Source organism: Microtus pennsylvanicus, chromosome 10, assembly GCF_037038515.1.
Source record: "Microtus pennsylvanicus isolate mMicPen1 chromosome 10, mMicPen1.hap1, whole genome shotgun sequence".
NCBI lineage: Eukaryota > Metazoa > Chordata > Mammalia > Rodentia > Cricetidae > Microtus > Microtus pennsylvanicus.
In genome coordinates this window covers 111,582,558-111,589,402 of record NC_134588.1, presented here as the reverse complement: position 1 = coordinate 111,589,402, position 6,845 = coordinate 111,582,558, and positions in this window count along the sequence as shown.

The window sequence follows — 6,845 nt, the reverse complement described above, 5'->3', positions numbered from 1 at the left end:
CCTTCACTGACTAGGTCCAGTGCCAGCCTGCAGTGTTTACCGGAGTCAACTACGTTATAAGTAGTCTATGAGTATCTTCAGGTAGTAATTGGCTGCTGCAGCGAGGAAGAGCAACCTGCTAGTTGGGATCCCTGGGACTTCAGGCACCTGACATCGCGCTTCCTGCCCTGACTCCAGGGCCTTCCAGTCTTAAAGTTGAGCGCTTGAGTGGTGGGGAGAACAAAACCTTATTCGCAGGCAGTGTTGGAGTGGTCATGTGGTCGTGTGCTTTTATACCTCCTCTAAAGAAGAAAGCAGGTCACCTAGGAGCTGTGGTGACAGCTTCTCCTAAGGAGAATGTTCTGAGGGCTGCAAGTCTGCCTCCGTCATTCATCCAAGATGTCATTGATTGTTACTTTCCAGATTCCATGCTCTGGTCTACTCCGGCTTTCTACAATTTCCTAAACTCTCTCAAGGGAGACTGTTATATTAGCATTGGTCAAAATAGACCCCAGGCATGAAAAAATCTAAATTAACAGGAGGAAAAAGGCCTTGGGGTTGGCAAGAGAAAACCCTTGGGGCAAAGAGAGGTGTGTCCATGTATTTGTAGGTATGCATTTCATGTTTGTGGTTTGTGTGTGTATATATGCATGTGTCTGTGTGTGCCTTTGTTTGTGAAAGCAGCAGATAGGTGCAGAAGAAAGGCCCTCAAAATATACTCATTTATTTCTGAGTGTCCAGCCTTTGGGATGCTCTTTGTCATTGGAATAGTTGCTCATTCACTTGGCAGAAGGTCATAAAACAGCCATCATTTATGAATGAGCCCGCCCTTGCTTTTATTTTCCTTTACCATATTAGAAATGAATAGGTTTGGCTTTTGAGTAATGTTCCCCACTCCTCTTTTGTCCTTGAAACCATCATTGGAAATGGAAAAGCCTCTCTCTCCAGGGGATTTTGTCCTACTGGCCTTGACCAGGGCTGTGGCTGGAAGATGAGGTTGAAAGGGCAGAAGGGCAAGTGCAGGCTCACACAACACCATCCCCAGCCCATGGGCCAGGCCAGAAGGAAGAGAGCATCTACAGTCAGAGCATCTGTTGCTAGGACTCCCTGGCTTCCTTCTCCACAGCCATGCTCCTCAGGGACAACCATACAACCAGCAGTAAGTTAATGGGCAGTCACTCTACATGGCCACACAATGGAATGTGTGTCCTAGCACTGTTAGTTGCCATGGTAACCTTCATTTTTCCTTTCATTCCCTTATTTACTCATTCATTCTTATATTCTTCTGCATACTAATAGTAGTCTATGCTAAGTACCAGAAGCATCAAAAAGGAAAACAGAAACCCAGTCTATAAGATCAATTCTTAATAAAATCAAGAAGGAAAGGGAATTGGGAATGCTGAGGGCTCAGGGTCACAAACCATGGAGTTGGATTCTTATACCATAGACAGGGTATTTTTACCTCTCTTACAGGGTGAAGGTGGTTCTAGATTCACAAGTATGTGTCTGGGCCTCATCCTATGTGTAGGTTTCTTCCTCTGCTAGTGTCTGGCACCCCTCACTGATCTTTTGATCAAAACTCCTCATACTTCATCCCACAATAAGGTGGGTGGTACCAAAACCTCAAGGTTAAGGCCCCAAGAGAAGTCTCTAAAGGACTGTCAGTTTGGAAGCTTGCAAAAGGAGGCGGTTTTATCCCATGATAAATCCGGACTAGCTGAACATAGCGGATAATGAGGAATACTGAGAACTCAAAAACAATGGCAATGGGTTTTTGATCCTACTGCACGTACTGGCTTTGGGGGAGCCTAGGCAGTTTGGATGCTCACCTTACTAGACCTAGATAGAGGTGGGCGGTCCTTGGGCTTCCCACAGGTCAGGGAACCCTGATTGCTCTTCGAGCTGATGAGGGAGGGGGACTTGACCGGGGGAGGGGGAGGGAAATGGGAGGTGGTGGCAGGGAGGAGGCAGAAATCCTTAATAAATAAATAAATTTAAAAAAAAGGAGGCGGTTGTTGCTGGTACCCTTACACAAAGGAAACTGACTCCCCCAGGTCCCAGGCTGAAAGAGGAAGGCTACATGAGTGTGAATCCATGAACCAAAGAGGCCAAAGCCACCACTGGTGCTGAACAGAACTGAGAAACAGTCTGTCGATGCTGTCTCATGTCTATATGTTTCCTTCTTAATAAACTCAGCCTAAGAAGCACCCTTCTTGAATACCATAGGGCGTTCATGTGGTGACATTGCCTTTCATCCCCTGAAGGGCAATGGTTTTGCTGGAAAGAGCAAACACTGGGGACTGTCGCAAGTTCCTTCTCCTTCTGCAGTTCTACAAGGAGCTCTAGCTAGGGGACCTGGCTGGTCCTGCAGCTGGGAGCAAGAAAGGGAGGAAGTCCAGTGGTTGGTCCTTTCTTGCTTAGTCTCAGGCCATGCCTCTGTCGAGCCTCTGTCGAGCCACATCCTCTTAGTGTTACCTCCCACCAGATCATCTCTGCCTGAGACTCACAAGGTTAGTTCTTTCACCTGATCCTACACCTGTATCCATACCTGCACCCACATCTGCACCCACACCTGCACCCACGCCTGCACCCACACCTGCACCCACACCTGCATCCACACCTGCACCCACACCTGCACCCACACCTGCACCCACAACCTGTACCCACACCTGCACCCACGTCTGTACCCACACCTGCACCCACACCTGCACCCACACCTGTACACACACTGGCACACACACCTGTACCCACACCTGCACCCACACCTGCACCCACACCTGCACCCATACCTGCACCCACACCTGCACCCACACCTGCAACCACACCTGTACCCACACCTGTACCATACCTGCATCCACACCTGCAACCACACCTGTACCATACCTGCACCCACACCTGCACCCACACCTGTACCCACACCTGTACCCACACCTGCACCCACACCTGCATCCACAACCTGTACTCACACCTGCAACCACAACTGCACCCACACCTGCACCCATGCCTATACCTATACCTGTACCCACGCCTGCACCCACACCTGTACACACACTGGCACACACACCTAAACACACACTGGCACACACACCTGCACCCACAACTTGCACCCACACCTGCACCCATGCCTGTACCCATACCTGTACCCACACCTGTACCCACACCTGTACCCACACCCACACCCGGAAACTTCTGGGAGGATACCATAGCAACTGCTGCTGCCCACTGGGCACTAAGGACCACAGTGCCAGGACACCATCACAGGACCCTGAGTTCTACCTCTGTGGCCTTGGAAACCAGCTCCCAAATCTATCCCAAGTTCTATCTGACTAGCTGGTCTATTTATGCATCCCATTTTCATCTCAGAGGATGAGGCATTGAGAATATGACTTCTCATAGCAGAGTCAAGTAAAATTTTAGGGTCAAAAACTTCCCAAACATCAGAAAAAAGAACAGGTACCCAGGGCATCTTAAATAATAATAATAATAATGACAATACATTTTTAATGGTACATGTTTGCTATAGGAATGAGAACATAAGTCAAGGTTGAGCTACAGACTTGGGGCAATATGCAAAAATCTCCAGGATCACTGGGTTAATTCCGGCAGAGATGTTAGAACTCAGTGCAGGAGCTACAAGCCTATGGACATAATTGTCCCTTCTCAGTTCCACAAACTGCTGCTGGGCTGGCAGCAAACCCCGCTATAATTGCAGAGGTCAGCATGATTTCCCACCCAGATGTTAGAGCTAATGCTAATCCTAGTCAGAGAGAAGTTAAGAAAGCCCAACTCTAGATGGCTTTGGAATGCACTCTGAGATTCCACACCGAGCCCTAAGTCTGAGGCTTTTCATCACAGACCCACCCCCAGGATCCTCAGATGGGAATGGACCAGACTTGCAGTTCACCAACGTTCTACCCATGTCTCTTACTTGGGCTCCAGGTTCAAAATCTCTGTATTGCTGCTTCCAGTCAAGGGGACTTGGCTTCTGTCCCTTCCCACCAACCCTCCACATAAACTCCCTTTCCCTTAACTACCTGCATGCAGCCTTTCTTTAAAACTGACACCTTCTCTTGATGGATTCCATTTCTAACTCCCCGTCAAATCGGCGGCTTTCTCTCTTCATTTTCCAAGACTTTGTCCACATCCATTAGGCCGGAGAGAGTGGATTTCATTATGATCATTACCAATATGGACAGGCAGCCAAGATTTAATATCTGTTGGTCAATAACTGCTTTTTTATCTAATAGCTCTAATGGCCATTTAGAGGGGACTGTGACCTTCCTGTCCTGCTGGTTTCCAAGGCGGTATGCTGACGCTAACAGAGCATAGGAGTTCAGGATCTTTGGACCCGTTTCTCCTGAGTAAGCACAGGGTATGTGAGGCCGAGGTAGGGAATCAAAAGCCTGATATCTCCTCTTCTGAGTCTTATCTATGTCCAGCACCCAGTGGAGTCCTCTTTGATCCCATCTCTCTCTCTTCTCTGGGTGGTCCAGCACACAGTGGATCCCTTCCTGACCCCATTGCTCACTCTTCTCTACCTACATTTTTTCATATCCTTTCTTACCTAGGAAGACTGCAGACTCTCTAAGAGCAGAGCTTTCCTTATGAATCAGAGAAATAAATAGGGGAGTTCCAGGGAAGGGGTGAGAACCTTGTGCTGGAGTAAACAGGGGTTCAGGACACTGCTCAGCCTAGGGAGGAAGTCTGGGGTGTATTCCTAGGTGAATTTGGGTTCACTAGCAATGTCTGTCCTGACCCTGGGCATGACTTGTGACGTAGTAGCTGCAGGAAGAGCCAGTGGTGGGGAAGGAGAGGAGAAAGGGGTGAGCCCAGGACAAAGATCACATGTAACAACGGTATTTAGGACTCTGGCAGCATGGAGCAGCCACCATCCAGGACAGTCCACTCCCAGGGAGTCCCTAAGTGGCAGGCCTAGTGTGAGCCACCAGCTCAGGGAGATGCAAAAAAAAATCCTGGGAAAAAGCATCGTTTAATTCAAAATCAGAGAAAAGACAAAACTGAATGAAGATCCCTCCTTGGAGATGACACTGAACTCTTAGCTGTTTTTACTCCATAGCACACAGTGGCATTTCCAGGCTTCATAGAGGGCCCTGACACCACAAGGACTTGGACTTCAGAGCTCTGGGACACTTGATTTTTTGTTCCCAAGCTGTCAAGACTCCAGCTGTGGCCCGCCTTGACTCAAGTCTGCAGAGTGAGGTCCTGGCTGACACTTTCCAAACCACAGCATCTGCGGTCAGGCCACATCTGTAACCGTCACCAAGTAAACCAGGGTCGCTCAAGTAAGTGCACCCTGGAAAGACGATGGGATCGCTGCTGAGGACAGCAGGCTACCCCTACAGTCAGAGTTCATCTAAATGTCCGTGTTATCCTCCCTACCACTCTTTACCTCTGTCCTCTCCGGAAATGGAAGAAACCGGGATTCAAGTCAGAGCTCATTAATCCAGAGCCTTAGGTAAATTAACCTCTCAAAGAAGGGGGCCTCATAAAGCAAGGCTGACGAAGTCTGTGCCCACGCCCTGGGTGCCACCAACTAGCTCACTACTCAACCAGCCTCACACACCACACGGTAGGACCCGGCAGTCAGTGCTATTGACTTTATTTCTTTACTAATTTATGACTAAGGATATGAAGCTGTAAAATATCTATTTATCGCTGGTGGGAAGAACACTCAGGGCCCTGGGCACTATGACTTGGCTCGGTATTTTTGGGGAGGGCTGGCAGTCTGTTTGCAGATGAGGCACAAACTCTCTTCAAAAGACAGATCACCATATAAATATTTTAGCATTGTAGATCACTAACTCTTGAGTCATTTAAAAGACGGATGAAAGGATCAGGGAAGGGGACACCAAAGAGGGGGACAACGAAGGAGCCTTCTTTTGGCTCCTTCCCCCAGTCTGTGTTTTGGGAATTTTTTTTAAAACACTTTACTATTACTTATGAAAACTAACAGCAGGTTCCTAGTGGAAGAAGAAAATAATGACCCAAGCATGAGAGCCGTTTTCCAATTGATTTCCTTTCTCTCCGTTTCCTTCTGACCTCATGGGGGAGGGGGGCAAAGCCTCGCCTTCAAGATGCCATAACTCAGTCCTCACTCACGGACTTTGTGTAAGAAAGGATTTGGTATTTTTCTTTTTATGTCCCAGGGAGGTACATTTCAGGTGGTTAATCATCTTTACAGCCCTAAAATATTTGGGATTTATGGAAAGCATTTAAACCCAGTTGAAAAAAAAAAAAACCTCCCCAAATTCAGGGTAAATGTTCACTCTCATTATGGGTGCTAATTTATGGTCGGACAATGATTACAAAGCTTTACATTAAACCCTTGGGGGCTTTATTTTCTTGTTATTCAGCCAGGTTGTGTTCTCCATGTCAAATGAATCTTACACCGACGCTGGGGAACTAACAGTGTGTTCTCTTACCCCGCAAATACGATCCAGAATCTTCATCTCCAAATATATGAACCCCTGGGGGAAAGGCCTAGATAGTTCTTGTGGTGTCTCATTCCCCCTGTGATAGAAATGTCTAATCCTTCAAAGACTGGGTTTTTTTCAGGAAGCTGGTCCCACTTCCTCCGAGATGACCTGTGTTATGTCTCACTCCACCTCCCCCCACTACATGTGACCTCCCTGTGTCCCCAGGACCTGCTGGGTCAGAGAGATGCTAATGTCTGCTCGGGCAGAAGCAGAAGTAATAAAGGCACATATATCTAACGGGACTGTCTGTGAAGACCCGGAATTGCAGGATGGAAGAATCTAACAGGGAAAGTCGCTCTGCCTATGGTTCATATCATAGCAAGTTAGGTAAAGACCCCATATGAAAAGAGGAGGCTCACGCTCACTTGG